This window comes from Chlorocebus sabaeus, chromosome 4, assembly GCF_047675955.1.
Source record: "Chlorocebus sabaeus isolate Y175 chromosome 4, mChlSab1.0.hap1, whole genome shotgun sequence".
In the NCBI taxonomy this organism is placed as follows: Eukaryota; Metazoa; Chordata; class Mammalia; order Primates; family Cercopithecidae; genus Chlorocebus; species Chlorocebus sabaeus.
In genome coordinates this window covers 24,394,092-24,414,904 of record NC_132907.1, presented here as the reverse complement: position 1 = coordinate 24,414,904, position 20,813 = coordinate 24,394,092, and the positions used below count along the sequence as shown (strand labels likewise).

General features: G+C 41.1%; 1 protein-coding gene across 1 annotated transcript in view; it reads right to left on the bottom strand.

The window, feature by feature from the left end:
* The window catches only part of ZNF366 (zinc finger protein 366), a 67,445-nt gene extending 62,940 nt beyond the window's left edge, over window positions 1-4,505 (bottom strand). The window contains exon 1 of the mRNA XM_007974942.3: window positions 4,173-4,505. The gene's annotated coding sequence lies outside the window, so the exon portion shown is untranslated. The remainder of the gene's footprint in view (window positions 1-4,172) is intronic.
* Between the last annotated feature and the right edge of the window lie 16,308 nt (window positions 4,506-20,813).

Below are 20,813 nucleotides of genomic sequence, written 5' to 3'. Positions count from 1 at the left end.
GGAGGCTGAGACAGAAGAATCGCTTGAACCTGGGAGGCAGAGGTTGCAGTGAGCTGAGATTGTGCCACTGTACTCCAGCCTGGGTGACAGAGCCTGACTCTGTCTCAAAAAAAAAGTGTTATTTATATTGATTTATAATGTTTACAGATCTAAGTAATTGATCTTATGATTTACATATGGTTCTAGAACATTGATCATTATCATCAGATTGCTCAACCGGCTAGGACATTCCTTATTTCATAATACTAATAGCTTCTAAAATAACATTTGATATACTCAGAACTACCTTCTAGAGAGAACATCCAGTGCTGAATAGGAATTCCATTTGAAAGCATGGCTCTTCAAACGAGCATTTACAGTTAATGCCACCCTGAAGACGACGGAGCAAGACATTGACCATCTGTTTTAGAGAATCACAGCAAGTCAGCAAGAGTCTCATAGATCATCCCATGAGGTGGGTAGAGCAGGAGGAGACTGTAAACAAGCCCCCAGGTGACTTCTATACACACACACACACACACACACACACACACACACACACCTCGAAAATTACTTATTTATCCCATTTTGTCATTTCACAGATGAGAAAATTGAGGTCCAAGCAAGTAAAGAAACCTGTCGAGTCATGCATCTAGGAAATGCAGAGACTGGATGGGAACAGCAGCATTCTGACTCCCAATCTGGTCTTTTTCTACTCCACCAAGCCACATGAGAGGGCACCTTTTACACGGTAGTGCAGAACAACTCAGCTTTGATTTGTCCCTAAGGTTAAGTGTCCAAATACGTATCTGTTGTATCACAAGCTCTCAGTCTAACAAAAGGACCTGAATGGCTTTGGTTATTGGTGGTAGTTTTTTTGTTGTTTTCGCTGTTGTGTGTTTTGCTTTTGGAAAGTGGAGAGAAATTTAACTAAGACCTAAGAAAAAGTATCATTGTTACTTGACAAACTAATGGTCATACAGGTCTTAAAGTTTAGAGTGAAAGAAAAATAGCAGTTGGATCAATCAGGCACCCCACACACACGCACACACACGCACACCCATGGTGATACAGTGTTCTATTTCTCTATGTGAAGGCCAGTGGCTCACTATTAGAATGTTTGAGGAGAGAGAACCCCAAGTGTGCTCAGCCCTGGGCAGGAGGAGAATGTGTCACTTTAAGTCCTTTTCTCTTTAGCTGAGTCATGGTACAACCATGATGGTCTCCAAAAAAAGTGTCTCCAGCCCTCCACAACCAGGGAAAAGGTCACCAATAACACAGAGCTCAAGCAGTTGGGGAAGTGGGTGAAAGGGAGAATAAAACGTCTACAATATAACTGAAGTCTCTTTGCACGTTCATCTAAGTTGAAAACTTGTATCCGAAGACAAACTTGCCCCTGCATTGAGCTGTGTTGAATATAGCTGCATTCAATGAAGCTAAATCTGCCATTTCTGCCACTAGTGAAGATGAATGTCAATACACTAAACTCTACACTCTTTTATTTTATAAGAATTTAGAGTTCAGAATATCTTCACTCAATGTGTGCCCAACTCTAAAGCTGTGAGGAATAATATCTGCTCTGTCAGATCTTTGATATAGTATCAAACAAGAATAATGACACAGATTATAGGAGACTCATTCTATTCTCTGTATTAACAAAATACAGTACTCTTAAGTATTAATATATGACTCTTAAAAAGTATATAACTGACGCTGATTGACTCCTACTACTTGCCAAACATTATGTTAAGTGTTTTATGTCAATAGTTGTGTTTAATCCTCGCAACTCCATTATGTTGATGCAATTTTACATTTGGGGGCACTGAGACTTAGAACAGTTAAATACCTGCCCTGAGGGCCATAATCAGTAGGCAATGAAGCTGAAATTCAAACCAAAATTAGTATAACAACAGAGCCTGTGCTCTACACACTCTAATTTGACTCACATCCCAGCACACAGATCTACAGGACACACATCCTAACATAATTTAAAATGTGTATAAGAAATTGTAATTTAGTTATGTGTACACTTTTGGCAGAAATTAACGAATAAAATATTGTGTGTCTCAAATTCTGGATCACTTCAAACTGGAATTCCCCCAATGATATCACAAAAGAGCCCTCTGATGACCCCCAAAGAATCACACACTGGAAGTTTCCACAAATGCCAACTCACTCCTTGGAGTTGAATGAGTAAAGATAGATTGAGTGGTAGTGACTTAGACTAAACTAGTCGATGGCTTTTATTTTTCGGGTAGCCAAAATTCTTTTCCCCCAGTATCCAAGAAATATTTTCACAGCAATGACTTAACAACTTAAATGGAAATATTGAATACACTTTTTTCTTTAAAAGAAAACTGCATATCCTCAGCTTCTTAATCTCAAGCCACAGTGAATACTCATGCTAGCATTGGGGTTGTTTTCTGAGCCCCTGGCCTACCCACCTTGTGCTTTCCTTGTCTTTAATTTAATTGCCTTCCTTGTCTTTAACAAATGACTCTGCTGTCATTTGTTTCCTATTGTGTTGCATCTGATGCTTTTACTCAATAAACAAAAGTAGAATGTGTTCTGTGATGTTGTTTTTGTTGAGCACAAAATTCAATACTTTATCAAGAGAAATGAAACCGAAAGGAGCAAGATCGCAGACCTGCATTTTCTTCTGGGGCCACAGTTGCTGATAAATGATGCAATAATGCCCTCGACAATCTATTCCAGCTACCTTTTGATCTGAAGATCTATGAAAATGGAGTAGTTAGGGGAGGTGGTAGGGTAGCTGTAAAAATTTTTAATTGTTATTAGAATAATTTTGCATCCGCAAGCTGGCAAACACTATTCACGTCTCTTTACATTGCTCGTTTTATGGTGCTCCTAAAGAAAGTCTCTTAAAAAAAGGAGAAGAAAAAAGAGGTCTGACTAATGGAACAAAAGCTACATCACAGTCTAGTTCTATCACGTTTTCTCATCCTTAGTAAGATGATGGTTCAATTTTGAATAAAGATTAATTACTTGAATGTGGTTAAAGCATAGTCTAGCCAAATTAATTTTAAAAATGAGAGTCCAGCTATTTTTATCTTATTCTTCACATCCCAGATGATTTTAATCAGTAAATTTCATAGCAGTGAATATTTTTTAAAAGTATGCATGGCCATTGGCTTTTATCCATTCGACATCTCTCTGAATTAAAGTATCAATATTGGGAAACATAACGAGTCTAGCAGAGTGACCTTGCTGACCTATTTTTGACAACATGATTTCGGCTCCCTCATGGCTTGTGATGATGGGTTCCTGGTAACATTATCCTTTATGACAAATTTAATCGAAGCAAGTTAGACTTTTAAAAACAAGTTGTGTATATAAGCTTGACTAGCTTGCTATGCCCTATTTGGTGCTTGGAAAACCAGGCACTGGGTGAATGTTTTTCAATTGCGTCTATAACTTAGTTTTTCCCACCTACTGACATAAACAATCCATCTTAATCCTCCCATTCTAGCTGCATATCGTTTTCCAAAACTAAAGCTATATGCCCCAAAACCTTTGCCTTCTGTCATGTGGCAGATGACATCTTCCACTGACAGAGAATAATAAATTTACACTCAACACGCATGGGGAACCTGAACACATAAGCTCCCCACATGCAGAACTATTTCCAAGTGACATTCCCTTCTCTCTTTCCCTCCTACTTCAGTGATGCAGAATACCCATCATACAACAATTAACAGTCCTCCTTTAGGGGGATGCTGAATGGAAAGAAAAGAACAGGAGAAGGGCACCTCAATCCAGGCAACGTGTTAACAAAAACCCCAGAGCAAACCCACAGTCCTTGACAGATACCCTGATAAGATTCCCAGGACACAGTACTGAGGAAAAGCAAATTCTCCAGTGGGACACATCTCACATGCCAGTGGCTCCTGGTTCACCCAGCCACATGATCTGTGCCAAAATTCAGATTTAACGCAGTGTCCTCCTTAGTCCCAATGTAATTCTATTTCTAGTTTTGCAAGCCTTAGCTCTGCAAGGCATCAGTATTCTCTTACCAAAAAAAAAAGTATTAGCTTAAATTCTGGGCCATCTATCACTCATATCCTTTGGTTAAGGACTATACCCAGTAAGGTATTTTCTGTTGAAGATGCCCACAGCAGTATCCACCCAGGAACCTTGAAATGGAAGCAGAAATGATTGCATGGGTAACTTACCAGTTCCTGAGGTCTGAATGGCTGCAGCAGCCCCACTCCTTTACCTGATCCCTGCTCTCTCTGTCTCTCTCCCTCTCTCTCTCCCTCTTTCTCTTGTGTACAGATTGCAGGGAACTTAAAGAACTCGCAGGGACAGTGTTTCGAATGACTTAAGAAAGAGAACAGGAACAATACTTCGTTCTCTTTTTCTCAGATGAGTACCTTCGGGAAGAAGGAAGGAAGGGAGGGGAGAGGGAGGAAGTCAACAACCCTTTGCTTTCCTGAAAAAAAATAAGGAAACAGAAGATAGACATCTCATTTTCTCTTAAACAAAATGTTGGAAGGGGCAAAAAAAAAAAAAATCTTTGAAAAAAGGAATTCCTCAAATATGCTGTCTGCCCTGGGAGTTTTAAAGAGATGAAACGCCTTAGTGGCCTGGCCTGTCCAAACAAACGGTGTTCCAGACAGGCAGGCTCTCCTGAGCCCGCAGCCTCTGCTATCTGGTTTGCAGAACTGACACAGCCGAAAGGGAACAAATCATGTCATGTCGACTGAGAGCAAGGGAGAGCTTGGCCTGTTGTGCTAACCGAGGTAAACCTGCAGCCTGTAAGACAGTGTCGGGGCTGGTCAGCCAGGACTCCTGGCTTTTCCTAGGCCCTTTGAAACACCAGCATTGCTGCAATTCCTCACTGACTCTAGATCCTCAGAGTTTTTCCAGGATCAAATAGCAGATTTATGCCCACCGAACTTTACGCAGTGGACTCAATCCAGCTTCCATCACTGATGGACGAAAAAGGAAAAGAAGCAACTAACCGCAACTGCTGCCGGACATGGTTATCTCAGATCTGTTGTTTATATTATTCTATCCTCTACATTCCTAAGGCTTCTTGGATTTAATCACCTCTGGAAAACTGGAAGGAGCTTTCTAATTTGTTTTCAAAATACTGTGAGGCAACATAGGGCTTAGATAAATCAGCCACGGTGTTTGAAAAAAGATGGGGGAGGCAGGAGCAGAGAAAATGGAGGGCGCACCCTTTATCAACGTAGAAGACTTAGGGCTTCAGCAGGCAGGCATGAGCTCTGCTTAGGTTTAGTTGCATTTAGGAATAAGCTTGGTTTTAACTTCTCTGATTTGTGTTATGTCTCTTGTGTCCCTCATTCATCTGGTTAGGACCATTTTCACTGTGAACAGGAACCAGCAGCTATGTAGACCTTTGTGGCAGCAAAAGAAAAACCAGCCTTACACTACTTCCTCATTTCACTCAATTGTGAAAAAAACGGGGTGGACAGATACACCTGATTGCAGAGAGTCATGAAAGTAAGTTAAGGGGAAGAATGATTCTGATTCAGTGACCCTGTAAGATTTTGATTGAGTCCTTATTGGCCTATAGGATTATGTTTTTATTCTGACACATTTTTTCTATTTATCTATCTATCTATCTATCTATCTATCATCTATCTATCTATCCATCCATCATCTATCTAATCTAGCTACATATCTATCTATCTCTCTGTCTATTTAGTTACCTGAATATGTGTGCATGTATTAGAGAGAGACATGAAGATTTTGTTACTCGGTAGGTGTGCACAAGCCAGGGCAGAGTCCCATTATTTGCCTCCACCACAGCACCAACACTGGCACACCCCACAGCACTGGAGTTCTGGCCTGGGTGACCCAGCCTCTCCCACAGTGGGGAACATGGATGACCAGAGACAGTCTCTATGGTTTGCCCATAGCCACATGCCAACACGTTCCTGTCTCCTGATCCTGGCTCTCGGGCTCTTTGCCCTCTGCTGGCCTTCCTCTGCATCCTGCCTTTGTAGAAATGGGAAGGGAAATGAAAATGAAAATCCGAGAAAGCCAGGGAAGCGCATGAGAGAATGGAGCAGGAAGGCCTAGGAATGGAGTCTTTTAAACGGGGAGCAACACTGGGGCAAACCTTTGAGTAACTGGAGGTGAAACAAGCAGGCAGTTGAAATTCACAATAAAAAAAGTAGACATCCGGGGGATTGAGGTGGGGTGAGGAAAAGCAATAGGGAGGGGGCGAGGTGTTGGGGGCATCAGCAGCAGAGGAAAGGAGGGATCCAAGGAACAAGAAGCTCAGGGTACCAACTCCTCACAGGCAGGAAACGGCCTCTGATCATTTGAAGAATCCATCGCAGCTACACACAGGCCTTCCCATATTTTTATTCCTCTTTGCAACCCCAAGGGCAAGGCCAGGGCTGAGCCCCAGGAGTCCAGGCAGAATCCAAAGGATTTCCCTTTTAAGTCTGCAGAATGTGGGGACTGTCACGTTGAGGCCGTGTTTTTGTCTCCAGGCCAGCTGACCCACCCAGAGAGCCTGGATGGGGACATGTGCCATTTCAGCCTGCGTGGCTTTGACTGAATGGGGTAGCATCCAGTCGGGATCAGACATCATCCCCGCAGCTAGCCAGGGGACTCTCAACGCTGCCTTGTGCCAAGCTGCTCCATGCTCACACTGCGTTGCAACCCTGCCTGTGAGAGTCACAGAAAAGGCTTTTCCCTGTTTCCCCATGCTGCCAATCACCTGAGCAGTCACCCTCTAAAACTTGTGAAACCACCCACTGGGTGTCAGGAGCAGAAATTCCCAACCCTCCCATTAGGTTTGGCAGGAGAGATTTCTGATCAGCCCACTGGAGCTCTAATTCTGTCCTGGCCTATCTGGATCCTGACTGAAAGTGAAGGATCCAACTGAGACACATGAGCAGGAATGGCACATGGCCTTGGCTCTCACCCCTCAGGAAAGCCCCATGTTGCAAAGCGTATTATAGAGATCACTTGAATAGAGAGAGGGGCTGCCCACCCCTGGGACTAGATAGGAGGACAGGAGAGAAACCAAGGTGAGGACAATGCTGTGACCCCAACCCTCAGAACCAGCACCACAGAAATAGGAGCTCTACTCAAAATGGTGTCCTGCCTCTGAAGCGTCCTAATTTGTATGGCACCAGTTTCCAATGACACAGACTCTGGGGTCATCTGTTGACTCCCAGACTAACTTGACTTCAGGTCATGGAGGTAGCAGGGTAGGAGAGAATAGAGAAATGTTTGGAATAGAACATATTATTCAGAAAAGTGCACAAAACGTAAGTGTACCAGTCAGGGAACTTCACAAAAGGAACATATCTGAGTAGCCAGCACTCAGATTAAGAAAGAGGACAGAGGTCCCCAAGCCCCTCCTGTCACTACCTCCTGTCCAGTGCCCTGACTTCCAGCACCCGACATGGATGCACATTACCTGGTTTTGAATCTACATGAAAATGGTATTGGCTTGCACTTCATTGTTTCTTTGCCTCAATAGTATATTCGTGGGATTCATCCCTGTTGTTGAGTATAGTTGTGGCTCATTCACTCTCATTGCTGGATAGGGTTTCATTCTGTGAATATATAATCATTTATATGTCTGTTCTACTTAAGACAGACGGGATTGTTTCTAGTTTGCAGCCATTACAAATGAGCTGCCAGGAATATCCCTGTCCCTGCCAGATGTCCTTTTAGAAGACTGATGCAGGACTCATCTCTCTCCAGGAAGACTGGCCACTCCAGTGACTCACAATCTTTCTGTTTGGTATCCTTTGGCACCCACTTCCTCTCAAAGGGGATGCGTAGCATAGATTTAAAAAAAGAAATCAAATGACTTTGATTTGAGGACATGGCCATGCCTTTGGAGAACAGTCCTTGACAGATACCCTGATAAGATTCTGAGGCGCTTGGGCACTGGTTAGGAGCCACTGTTCTCACTTCCTGCAGCAACCTGGAGATGCTACTTCCTGCTGCTCTGAGTCACGCTCCAGCGGCTCCCCATCTCCACTACACATTTGATGGAAAATATGTCTCTCCTCCCCTCTCTGGGTTTCTCACGAACATGCTAAGTTTTGTTATATCAAAGTGCAGGAGGGATGGCGCAGTCCCCGGACTGAAACTGCTTTGAAACTTCCTTTGTTTCTTTGATTTATTGTCTTCAACTTGCCAAACCCCAAAAGCCTCCAAGTCCCAACTCTCAAAAATGTGAGAATGTTCATTTCTTTCTTCCTTTTAAGTTTTATTTAGCATGAAAAGATGATACGAAGGATTCATTTAGACAGGTTATTGAAGCAAGTCTATTTTATGCATACAGTTTTTTTCATATGACAAGTGGGGATAAGGACACATCTATTTTTTACAGTATTTGGAGTAAATAAGAATAGGTTAACATCGTTCACATACTTACCATGTGCCAGACACTTCTAAACACTTCACACTTCAAACCAACTTAGTCACCACAACAGTCCTATGAAGTAGGTGCTATTATCATCCACCATCCCCCTGCCCTTTTTATAGATGAAGAAACTGAGCAATGGAGACATCATACTACCTCCTTGATACCACACAAATAGTAAGATTTCAAACCCAGGGAATTCTGGCTCGGAGCCCTAATTTTTAACCACAAAGCTAACCTACCTTGTTCTCTAAACTAACACTGCATGGCGCAAGGTAAAAACTAATGACTGCTCCCTAAAATTGGAGAACCACATGTTTTATAATATAAAAGACACAAAGGTTCATTGGGCAGCTCTTTAATAAGCATGTCTTAAGGACCAGGAAGCCCCATGCTAGGTGTGGTTAACGTGCTTCTGGATTTTATTGCCTCGTAGAGGAGAGATACATTTAAAAAAATCAAGCAAACCATACCTGAATACCTAAACAGTTACCATGGTGGTTAGTGCTCTGAAGATTAAGTCTGGGAGTTACAAGAGCATATAGCAGGGGACTAAATGTGGACAAGAAGGTCAGGAGGCTCTTCCTGAAAATGGCATGTCAGCTGAGACCTCAAGAATGAGCATGAGTCAGGGAAGATGGTGAGGAGCAGCTCATGCAAGGGCCAGTCGGACAGGTCTGGGTTCAAATTGTGACCTTGATCCTGAGAAGGGTGGGAAATCATTAAAGATTTTACTAAGGGGATAGAATGATCAGGTTTGCATTTCAGAAAGACTATTTTGGTCACTATGCAAAGAATGAAGGGGGGCAAGAGTGGAAGCAGATGAGCCACTGTAAAGTCTAGGCTAAGTTCGATCCTGCCAGTAAGGCCTATCAAGAGACATAGGTGGACATGTTGTAACCGCCCAGTGGGTTCACCTTGCCTGCTGCCTAGACAGAGCCCATCTATCAAGACAGAGGAATTGCAGTGGAGAAAGAGTAATTCACGCAGAGCCGGCTGTGAGGGAGACCAGAGTTTTATTATTACTCAAATCAGTCTCCCCTAGCATTCGGGGATCAGTGTTTTTAAATATAATTTGGCCGGTAGGGGCTTGGGAAGTGGGGAGTGCTGATTGGTCAGGTTGGAGATGGAATCACAGCGGGTGGAAGTCAGGTCTTCTTGCTGTCTTCTGTTCCTGGGTGGGATGGCAGAACTGGTTGAGCCACATTACCGGTCTGAATGGTGTCAGCTGATCCATCCACTGCAGAGTTTGCAAAATACCTCACACACTGATCTTAGACTTGACAATAGTGATGCTGTCCCCAGGAGCAATCTGGGGAGGTTCAGACTCTTGGAGCCAGAGGCTACATGACCTCTAAACTGTAATTTCTAATCTTGTAGCTAATTTGTTAGTCCTGTAAAGGCAGACTGGTCCCCAGGCAAGAAGGGGGTCTTTTCCGGAAAGGGCTATTATCAATTTTGTTTCAGTCAAACCATGAGCTGAATTCCTTCCCAAAGTTAGTTCAGCCTATGCCCAGGAATGAACAAGGATAGCTTAAAGGTTAGAAGCAAGACGGAGTCAATTAGGTCTGATCTCTTTCACTGTCATAATTTCCTCAGTTATAATTTTTGCAAAGGCGGTTTCAATGTTGGTGCCTGGAGATGTCATAGGACGACCAAGTTGAAGAGCTGCACTCGGATGTTGTATGAACAGAGTCTATTGGAGAATGAATATAGGCAATGCCTAGTCTAAGAATAACTGGCTTATGAAAGCTTCCTACTTTCAAACAGCAATATCTACCATTCCCCTGCCATCCCCAATTTCCAGAGCCTCCAAAGCTGAGTGCCCACCCCTCTTTATTCCACCCCAGCCTCCTGTCTGCTTGCCTTGCTGTCATTGTCCCATGTCTGAATTTCTCAACACTCACCCAACGGAGAGCTCCTTTTCCTTTAACACACACCCAGTGCTGTTACCAAAAAGCTAGTGGCATCCTCCAAGCTAGCCCAGGAGTGGTAAGTGGGAGGGATGGAGTAGAACTCAGTGTTTGAACTACTAGCGTTGGAGAAAATGTACCCTAGGCATTCCGTGTAGAACCCAGGCTGAAATTTCTAAGAAAACTGTTACACTTGGTAGATTGTTGGTGTTATAACAGAGTTCCAGCACATTATGGTTTTAAGAACTGGTCTGAGGATATAGGAAAAAACACTTCATTTTTCCTGCTATACTTTCACAACACAGAACACTTCTGACACCAGATGTATGGGAGTTTTCCCCACACACCTAGGAATCAACCAATTCTGCAGCAGACACCAGTAGGGTGTTTTAATTCAATTCAGTGTCCACACTGTCAACCTAGAGACAGTATCAGATCCCACAGGTTGAGGATTCAGTCCCATGATACTTTCCTCCACTTCAGGTGCCAATCAAAACCCCAGGTTGTTTCACCTGTACTTCTGACTAATCAGCTACAAATCAGGGTGCCCATGACTCCCTCCTCAGGTTCAGTTAATTTGCTAGAGTAGCTCACAGAACTCAGGTACAGACTTACTTACATTTACTGGTTTATTATGAAGGATATTACAAAGGATACCAATGAACACCAGATGAAGAGTTGGATAGGGCAAAATATGGAGGAATAGGGAAGAACTTCCATGTCCTCTCTGGGCATGCCATCCGGAAGCTCTCAAACCCAGTCCTTTTGGGTTTTTATGAAAGCTTCATTATGCAGGCATGATTGGCTACATCATTGGCCATTGATGATCAATTTAACTTTCAGCCCCTCTCCCCTTCCTGGAGGTTGGGGGGTGAGGCTGAGAGTCCCAACACTGTAATTACAACTTGGTCTTTCCGGTGACCAGCCCCCATCCTGAGGCTACCTTGGGTTGCCAGCCACTTGTCAACTCATTAGCATACCAAAAGACACATCGTTTTGAAGATTCCAAAGATTTTAGGAGTTGTATGCCAGGAAATAGGGACCAAGGCCAAATATATATTTCACCATATCACAACTGGCTTGTGGACTTAACCACCAAGGAACATGCAGTCTGAACTACAAATATCTGATATGAGCAAACAGGCATTTTTAGTTGGGGAGTGGTTGTAGTAATATTAAAAGTAAAACAAGTCCTCCTTGTTTACTTTTTTTTTTTTTTTTTTTTTGAGACAGAGTCTCGCTCTGTTGCCCAGCTTGGAATGCAGTGGCATGATCTCAGTTTACTGCAACCTCTGCCTGTCAGCTTCAAATGATCCTCCTGCCTCAGCTGCCACTAGTAGCTGGGATTACAGGGATGCACCACCATGCCCAGCTAATTTTTGTATTTTTGGTAGAGACGGGGTTTCATCATGTTGGCCAGGCTGGTCTCAAACTCCTGACCTCAGATAATTTGCCTGCCTCAGCCTCCCAAAGTGCTAGGATTACAGGCATGACCTTGTTTACTCTCTCTTGGATTCCTTGCTTTGGGGGGATATTAGCAGCCATGTCTTGAGGATACCCAGGTAATCTAGGGAGAGGGCCACATGGAGAGAAATGGAGGTCTCCTACTAACAGCCTTTTGACTGCACTGTCAACTGTGGGTTTATTATTAGGCCAATCATTCTGCAGTCTTCATTTCTGTAATTCAGTGAAGCTCGCCTTTTCACAGTCTCCTCCAGAGAGGTTGTAAAGGACTTTTCTTCTGCTTGTAGGCTCTCTTTAAGTATTCTAAATGCTTATTTATGTGTTTGTGGCACACCAGGGACAGGAAATAACTCTCTTTATTTTTATACATTAAATTAAATATGATTAGAGTTCCCCTCCTTGACAAAGTTGGCTAACAGTTCTATATCATTATTTTTCATGGATCCCACACCCTTCCTTAGGTTGTCCCAGACCTAGGGCTCAGGCAGTCTTAGGAAGACAGCACCAAGCCTTGATCCATGCTGGGTCATTCATGGTCCTGTCAAAGGAGGCTGGTTCCCCTGGTGACTCTACACACTCAGTGTCAGGTTCCATCACAGGAATGTCTGCCAAATCTGTTTGACCTATTGCCTCATGCCCAGATTGCCACAGTTGCCCCTGTCATCTCTACAGCCCTGTGCAGGTGTAATGCAAGGTTGCTGTCACTCTAAGAAAACCTACAACCTGTCTTATTTCCCAGTCTTCTGGGATTCAACTCACACCAGGGGTCAGCCTTCTTCCTTCTTCAATTCCATTGCCATGTCTTCCAGTCTCATTAGATCTAGATAGTACTTAGATCTAAACTCAACTATTTAAATCATGCAAGCAGGTAACACACATGTGTTAAATAAGTGTGCCATGTTTAATACAGAGGATTTGGTGGGGAGTATGGCAAATTGAAGAGTTTGTGTCCAATAGAAAGTGCTTTGTGAGCATGTAGGCCTAGTGTGACCAGATTTAAAAAAAAAAAAATAAGAAAAAATCTGAATATTTATGTGGAGTCTACAATTTAAAAATTTTAGAATTGGGCCAGACATGGTAGCTCAGGCTTGTCATCCCAACACTTTGGGCGGCCAAGACCATAGAATTGCTTGAGGCCAGGAGTTTGAAACCAGCCTGGTCAACATAGCAAGACCCGTCTCTACAGAAGAAAAACAAGAAAATTAGCTGGGCAGAGTGGTGCATGCCTGTGGTCCCAGCTACTTGGGAGGCTGAGGTGGGAGGATTGCTTGAGCCTGGGAGGTTAAGGCTGCAGTGAGCAGTGATTGCTCCGCTGCACTCAAGCCTTGGCAACAGAGCAAGACCCTCTCAAAATAAAATAAAATAACTTAAGAAAAAAATAAATTATATATGTGAAGGGGACCTAGTGTTAGGGTTTTAAAATACATCTCTAAATTCTTTGATATTCCTTTCTTTGAGAGATGACATCTAATTACCCATTCTTTCAGTGTGAGTTGGACATAAAAGCAGGATAAGGCAGACGTGACAGTAAGGGACTTAGAAGACAGAGTCGTTGAAGGCATTGGGGTTCCCTCCTTTTTTACACTTTCTTGGATTGCTTGCTTTGGAGGGAAATTAGCAGCCATGTCATGAGGATACCCAAGTAATCTCTGGAGAGGGCCACATGGAGAGAAATTGAGGGCTCCCACTAACAGCCTTCTGAGTGCACTGTCTTGGCAATGGATCCAGCGTCCAGCCCAGGCACACTTTTAGACCATGGCAGCCCCTGCCACAGTGAATGCAACCTCATCAGAGCTCCTCAGCCAAACCACTCAGATAAGCTGTTTGAATTCCTGCCCCACAGAAACTATGAGATAATAAACATTTATTTTAAAACCAGTAAGTTTTGGTATAATTTGTTATGCAGTAAAAGATAAGCGATAAATTCAGCAGCTGAGAGGCTGCTAGTTTACAATTTTGGCTCTAACTTTTCAAACCAAAAATCTCAGGTAGGAATATTCACAGGTAGGTGGCTCTCAAAGTTTGACTCTGAAACTAACTAAGGCTGTTAACTGCTGCATCCGCCTTCACCACACCACCAATGAAGGGGGTCTGTTGTAAAATAGTCACATATTTTTTCACCACCCTGTATCATATATGGGATAACAAAAAAGTGAATGTATTGAGTCCCTTTGTAGACTACAAGCCACAGGAGTTCAACTCACCATCTATGCCATCAACTTGTTTATTTCTTTCCCATATTTTTTAGTGAGTGGAGGTGATGCTGTCTAGGCAAATTCTCTTTTTAGGTGTCTTTTCTTTATAGATTTTACATTACCATGGATTAGAAGCTCACCAGCTAATTCGCTTCAGATGATGACTATACTTAGTGTTGCAAGTGCTTACTGAATACCAGTTAATACTCTGAAGGCTAGATGTTGAAAAGATGTTATTTTCCTTAAATGAGAAAAAAAAAAAAAATCAACAGAACTCTTTCACCAAAAAATTTTGTTTCCTTGTTGGAAACAAATTCAAACAACAGAATGTAAGCTTCATGGGAATCAGACTTTGCTGGGTCACTGCTGTATTCTGGTGTCTGGAAGCCACCTGGCATGTGAAATTTGTTCAAAAAGCAACTTTGAATGAATGAATATGTGAGTAAATGAGGCCAAAGAGAAGAGGTTCCACTTAGAGGAGGATGGTTCTGTCCATGGGGCATCCTCCTTGCCCCACCCCTTCACCCATCTCACTCTCAAAACATCATCATCAATGAGGCACTTTTGAGGTAGGCTAAGACTTCTTAAGAAATACGTTTTGAAATCCAAAGAGTGGGAAGAATACCTTCAGACTAGACAAGAACAGATCTGGCTTCTACCCCCAATCCTTCAATTTACTGACCACAAGACCCTGGAAGTAGGCCTCTGTCACTCTTCTTCGGTCCTAATTTCTTCCTCTGCCAAATGAGATCGAAGCTTCCAGCGTTAACACCAGAGTTTCATGAGTCTGTCCCAGGCTTCCATTTTTTTTAACACCCTCCCCGAAGGAGGCGAGTCACTGCTTGTGAGGTGCTTTGAAGCTGAAAAACCAGAGGCCTCAGAGCGATGTGACCAGAGGCGCACAGCTTGGCACATGACCTGATATGACTGATGTTCAAAGCAGCTGTCAGTGAATAGAGGCAGCACGCACAAAGGAGCCAGCCAAAAATAATGAGAGCAGTGAAAAGAAAAAAAAAGAAAAGAAAAGAAAGAAACACAGCAGGGCAAGGCTCCAGGGTCACTTGTGTTTCCTCTGGTCTAACCTCCTCTCTCTCCTCCACCCAGTCCTCAAACAACCCCCTCCTGCCTCTTCCAGAAGAAAAGTTAAAAGCTTTCTTTTGGAAACAGAGTAGTTTGCTTAGACTGCTGCTGTTTACCTTTGGTAGGACAGCCATTGGCGGTGAGTTCAAACACAGGAAAAGGCCTGTGTTCCAGGAAGAGCTGCAGACGGGCTGGAAGACCGGCCATGATGCTGCTGGGTTGCACTATTCCCCACTGGTGCTCAGCCTGGGATCACACCAGGCCCTTGCCTCAACCTCAGGCAACCAGCCTCCAGCTATTTCTTGGACTACTACCCTCTCTTGGGAATATTGTCCCTAAAACAAGATGGTGTGGGATGGAGGGATGGGGAAGTAAAGGAGGGGGAATAAAAAGAGAAAAAGAGGCTTACACTACAAACAAAAACACAATAGCCTTATTTGCAGTCTAGTATGAAAAATGTAATTATAACAAGCAGCAAACTTTGGGTTTACATTTGGAAGTTTTCTTATTTATTTGTTTTCAATTATTAACATCATTCTCTATGAATTAAGAGGTTCACATTTGTCAAAACGAGGCCACACATTCCCCAGGGCAGCTACCTCCAGACATCTCTGATCTATTGGTGAAAAGGAAGGGAAAGAATCTACCTCCTTATGTTTCAAAGTGATCCACCCTGAATAGGGTTATGCTAAATTGTGGGAGAAAGGAGGGAAAGCATATGAGGAAATACATGCTGTAAGGATTAAAATCTTCTGGGCCTTCCCCATTCCCCCCAAATTTCTTTCTACTAATTCCATTTCAAAAACTCCCTTGGCTCCAAGGCACTAGATTCTCTGGTTGGGTCATTCTCAAGTTTACCATGAGGATCTCACTTCTCTTTCCCTGATTTTAGAGTTATTTATGTCAAAATCTTACTGTCTTCCAGAGAGCTCACAGCATCCTGTCTCCTCCAGAAGCTCTTCCCCAGCTGAAATGGAAGTGAAAGGCTGCTAGTCTCCTCCTCGGCCACCCACCTCCTTGGTCTCTGACAGTGTGGATCAGCTTCTCACACCCAGGATTTGTTTCTCCAGTGAAAAGCCACAATTTCTCCTACACCAAAAATTTCCTGAATAAAAACAGTTCATGAAACTCTGGATGTAGTATTTTATTTGGTGTAGAATGAGTCTACAATAAGATCCTTTGTGTTCTTTCAAGATTATTCTTCCAAACTCTGGTTTTTAGCACTTTGACTCTGATGTTCCTGTGTGTGGGGGTGTGTGTGTAGGTGTGTGTTTAATCCTCTTCTGCTTGGGGATTGCTCTCCTTCCCAAATTTGTAACTTCATGCCTTTCTCTAATTTGAATAATTTTCACCTACACTTTTTTTTCAAACATTTTTTCTGACCTATTTTTTTCTCTTCTCCTTCTCTGACTCCAGTTACATATGTATTAGACCTATTGATATTGTCCACTGTTCCCAGAGGACCTGCTCATTGTTTTTCAATGTCTCCTCTCTGCTCTGCATATTGAATAACTTCTATTGAATGATTTTAAAGCTTACTAACTTTTTTCTGTTATTTCTATTTTACTGTTAAGGCCAACCAGTAAATTTTTTATTTTGGATATTATAATTTTTAATTCTGGAATTTTTAATTGATTCTTTTAAGAAAAAAAGTAGTTTTTAGTTCTTTATTGAGCTTTCTTATCTTTTCATTTATTAGGAGTATGTTTTTCTTTATGTCCTTGAGTATAGTTACAATAACCACTTTAAAATCTAGTCTGCCAATTATATCACCTGCATTATCTCTAAATTGGTTTTTTCTCTTGAGAATGGGTCACATTTTTCTTCTTCAAATGTTGAGCAATTTTGGAAAGTATTCTGGCTATTATAAATGATATGTTGAAGAAACTCTGTATTCTGTTATGCTATTCTGAAGAATATTGTGCAGCTTTTTCTAGGCACGTAGTTATCTTGGCTGAATTCAGATTGCAAATTCTGTATGCCCTGAATTGGGCAGCAGCTCAAATCCAAGTTGTTTTCTTAGCCTCAGCTGAGAGACCTGAGCTCTGTCCCACAAATGTGAGACATAGGATTCAACCAGAAATTTCTAGGCAGCATTTGGGTGTTCTCTCTCTCTCTCTCTGTCTCTCTCTCTCTCTGTGATTATCTCCTTCATGGAATTTCCCTCTCATTTTCAAGAAGCTGTGGTTGCCTTGAACTCTGACATTTGGTTCTGCAAGCCAGGAAGACTGTGGGTTTCTATCTGAGTTTCAGTGACCCCCATGTCACACCAGCTATAGCCTGCTCTCAGGATAAAAGTTGTAAAAAAGAAAAACATAAAACTTAACTCATGGTATTTCCTTCTTCAAGTATAGACTCTTCTGTAATATCTGCCTGCTTTTATTTTCCCTCAGATATTTTTCTGTTTTTCTAAAGTTTTAAATTATTATCTGCAGAAAAGTTGGTTAGGTAGGGGTTTATTACTATAAAAGGGAGCATAACTCTTATTCTTTTGCTTCTTGAACAAATAACTATTCAAATATTTTCTGACATAGTCAATTTTGCTCTTTAGCTAATACTTTTTGTTTCAGTTTTCTATTTATTTTCTCATGGTTCTATGGGTCAGCAGTTGGGGCTTGGACTGATGGGCAGCTCTTCTGCTGGTCTTGTTTATTGTTACACTTGTGGTTGCATTCTTCTAGTGGCTTGACTGGGATTATATGGTCAAAGATATTCTCACTCACTGGTAATTGATGTAAGAAGTTGGCTGGGCCTCTCTTCTCATGTGGTCTCTCATTCTCAAGGAAGCTAACCCAGACTTTTTCACATAAATGTCTCAGGGTTCTAGGAGGGTAAGAATGGATGTTACGTAGGCTCTTGAAGCCTGCAGTTAAAACATACAGTCATTTCCACCACAAAGCAGGTCATAAGGCTATCCAGATTTAAGAGAATGGAGATTAGACTGTATGTGTGCATATATAGATAGGAGGAATTTTTGGTCATTTCTTACAATCCAGCACATTAATATAAAAAAAGGTTATTATGCAACAATAATGGTAACGATCTTATTAAAATTTAACCCCCTTTGTGATCTATCACCATACTCACTGTGAGACATTCAGATGAAAAACAGTGGGATGCTTTTCTTCACACTGTTTTATATCTAGGGAAAATGAGGAATTGAGAGGTTAAGTAGATTTATCAAGATTGGAGAGGCAGTGACAGATAGAGCCAGGATATATAATGTTTAGTATATAAGTATGTATGATGGAGAAAAGCAAAAAAACAAGATGAGATTAAGAAATGCAGGAATGGGATGGGGGAGTTTGCAATTTTAAATAGGATATATAGGAAAGGCTTCACTGAGAAAATGAGGATAGAGAAAAGACCTGAAAGAGACCAGAGAAGGGGAAGACACTTTCATTCAGTGGGAAGAGTAAGCACCTTTGGTGAGATATGACATTATGTATGTATGTTACATACAGATCCCTGAATCTTCCATTATATTTTTATGAGTTGGTAAAGCACACATTTATCATACTGAATATCAAACACCTGAAGTAGTCACGACTTAAAATTATCTTATAAACAATTTCATATTACACCAGATTGAGTCCTTTAAAGGGACTTGATAAAGCTACATAACAATTTTGGTTATGTAGGATATGTTACATATATATATGTATATATATATACACACACACACATATATTCTTGGTATATATAAAGTGCTCTATAGTGACTAACAATTTCATAAACATAAAGTAGAAATAGAAAACTATTAAAAATATTCTTTCTTCTAATAAATAAACTGAAACTTCTACTCACAACAATTGATGATTAGAAAATTTGGACCAATCCTCCCACTAAGGAAACATAAAGAACTGAATGAAGTATTAAAAATCTTCTCAAAAGAATCAAAGTATTAACAATATATTGAGGAATTACAAAAACAAAATCTAGAAGAGGAGAACCAAGAGAGTAAGACCAACATCTGAATCTGATTTTGCCGTAAGAACATTTGCTAATCCTAAAGAAATGTATTTTTGGCAAATTCCTGGGACCACGAGGCAAAAGGCAAGACCTGTGATCCACCAGAAGTCAGGATTTTAATAAACCATGACCATTTTAAATTGGGATCCCAAAGGATCCAGCTAAGGTAAATCATGAGTAAGCTAATCCCTGCAAAGAATTTTTGATTTGGCTTTATGTCATTTGGGTGGTCCAGGAAACTGCAAGCCTTGAACTTGGTTTGAGATAGACCCAGACTGGTAGCACCTCAAGTGTCTGGCAGAGGCAAAGGAAAATCCTCTTTGGAAGAAGATGATGTTATGCTAGGCCTCAAATTATTGTGAAAATTAGTACAAATAATCTTTAAAACACAATGTCCAACACATTGTCAAAAACAGCCAGTCATACATGGAAACAGAGTTCATTGAACAACACCAGCAGAAACAACAGACAACACAAATAGACCCACAATCACTGGAAATAATGTCTGTTGGAATTATTAGTCACAAACTATAAAATAATTCTGCTGTATTCAAAGGAGAAAACAGACAGAATAAGCTAAAGGCAATGTTTTAAGATATGATAGCCAAGAATATTAAGGATTAATAAAAGACATCAATCAATAGATTCAAGAAGCCTAATGGAGCTTACACAATATAAATGTAAAGAATAGCACTGCCAGAAGCATTATAGTGAAACCATAGAAAACCAAAGAAACTGAACAGTAAGCACACCATATGATAAAAGCAGCCATAGAGAAAAGGACATATTACCTTTAAAGAAATAAAATTAAGTTGACAACTGATTTTTTTAAAGTTAATAAGTCAGAAGACAGTAAAATAATATTGTCAACATGTTGACAGAAAATAATTGTTCACTTGGATTTCTATTCCCAGGAGATATTCTATTTATTAATATATTATTATGTTATATATCCATTTATATTATATATGGTAAAGATAAATACTTTTTTTTAAAAAAATGGGTTTGGAAAAATTTAAAGGATGTATTTAAGGGACAAGTAAAATGATCCAGATGGAAAACGTGAGATTCAGGAAGAAATGAAGACGAAAAAACAATAAAAATATAGAATTTAAAAATTATGTAGAATTTTAAATTGTGACAAGTGCCAATTAATTGGGATGTAGATAGATGGGATTGAAGTGTTCTAAGCTTTCTGAATTGTATAGGCCAATGATAGAGATTAACAGTTATATTATATTTGGATAACAATGAAAGGTTAAAAATAAAATAATAAACAGAAAATGATAATAATTTTTAGGCCAGCCACTAAAAGAATAGATAGTTATTGTAAATCTTCCAAAATAGTAAGGGGAAAGATTAATGACTAAAATATCTTAGTTGATCCAAAAGAAGTCAAGAGATGAGAAAAAGAATCATAGAAGAGGTAGAACATATTAATCATGAAATAAGATGCTGGATTAAAACCCACATTTATCAGTGATTCCATTAAATGTAAATGAGCTAGCCTTAATATTCCTAATAAATATTTCCTAAGAAATGTGCATTAAAGGGCTGTGGGGAATATTGGAGAATGCCCTGAGCTGAGGATAGGAGGCCTGAATTCCAGTCCTGCTTTAGTCATCAGCTAACCATGGAATTCTGAGCAGTTCCCTGGACTTCAGCTCACACAGGAAATGAGGACATTAGGTTGGATAATGGATGAGCTTAATTTAGTCCTTTTAGACTTAGAGATTATTCTCAGGACCTCTTTGCTTAGGTTCTAGGTCTTAAGACAGCCTCTTGTTGAAGGAAGGGACGCCCTCTGCTGAGATAAAACTG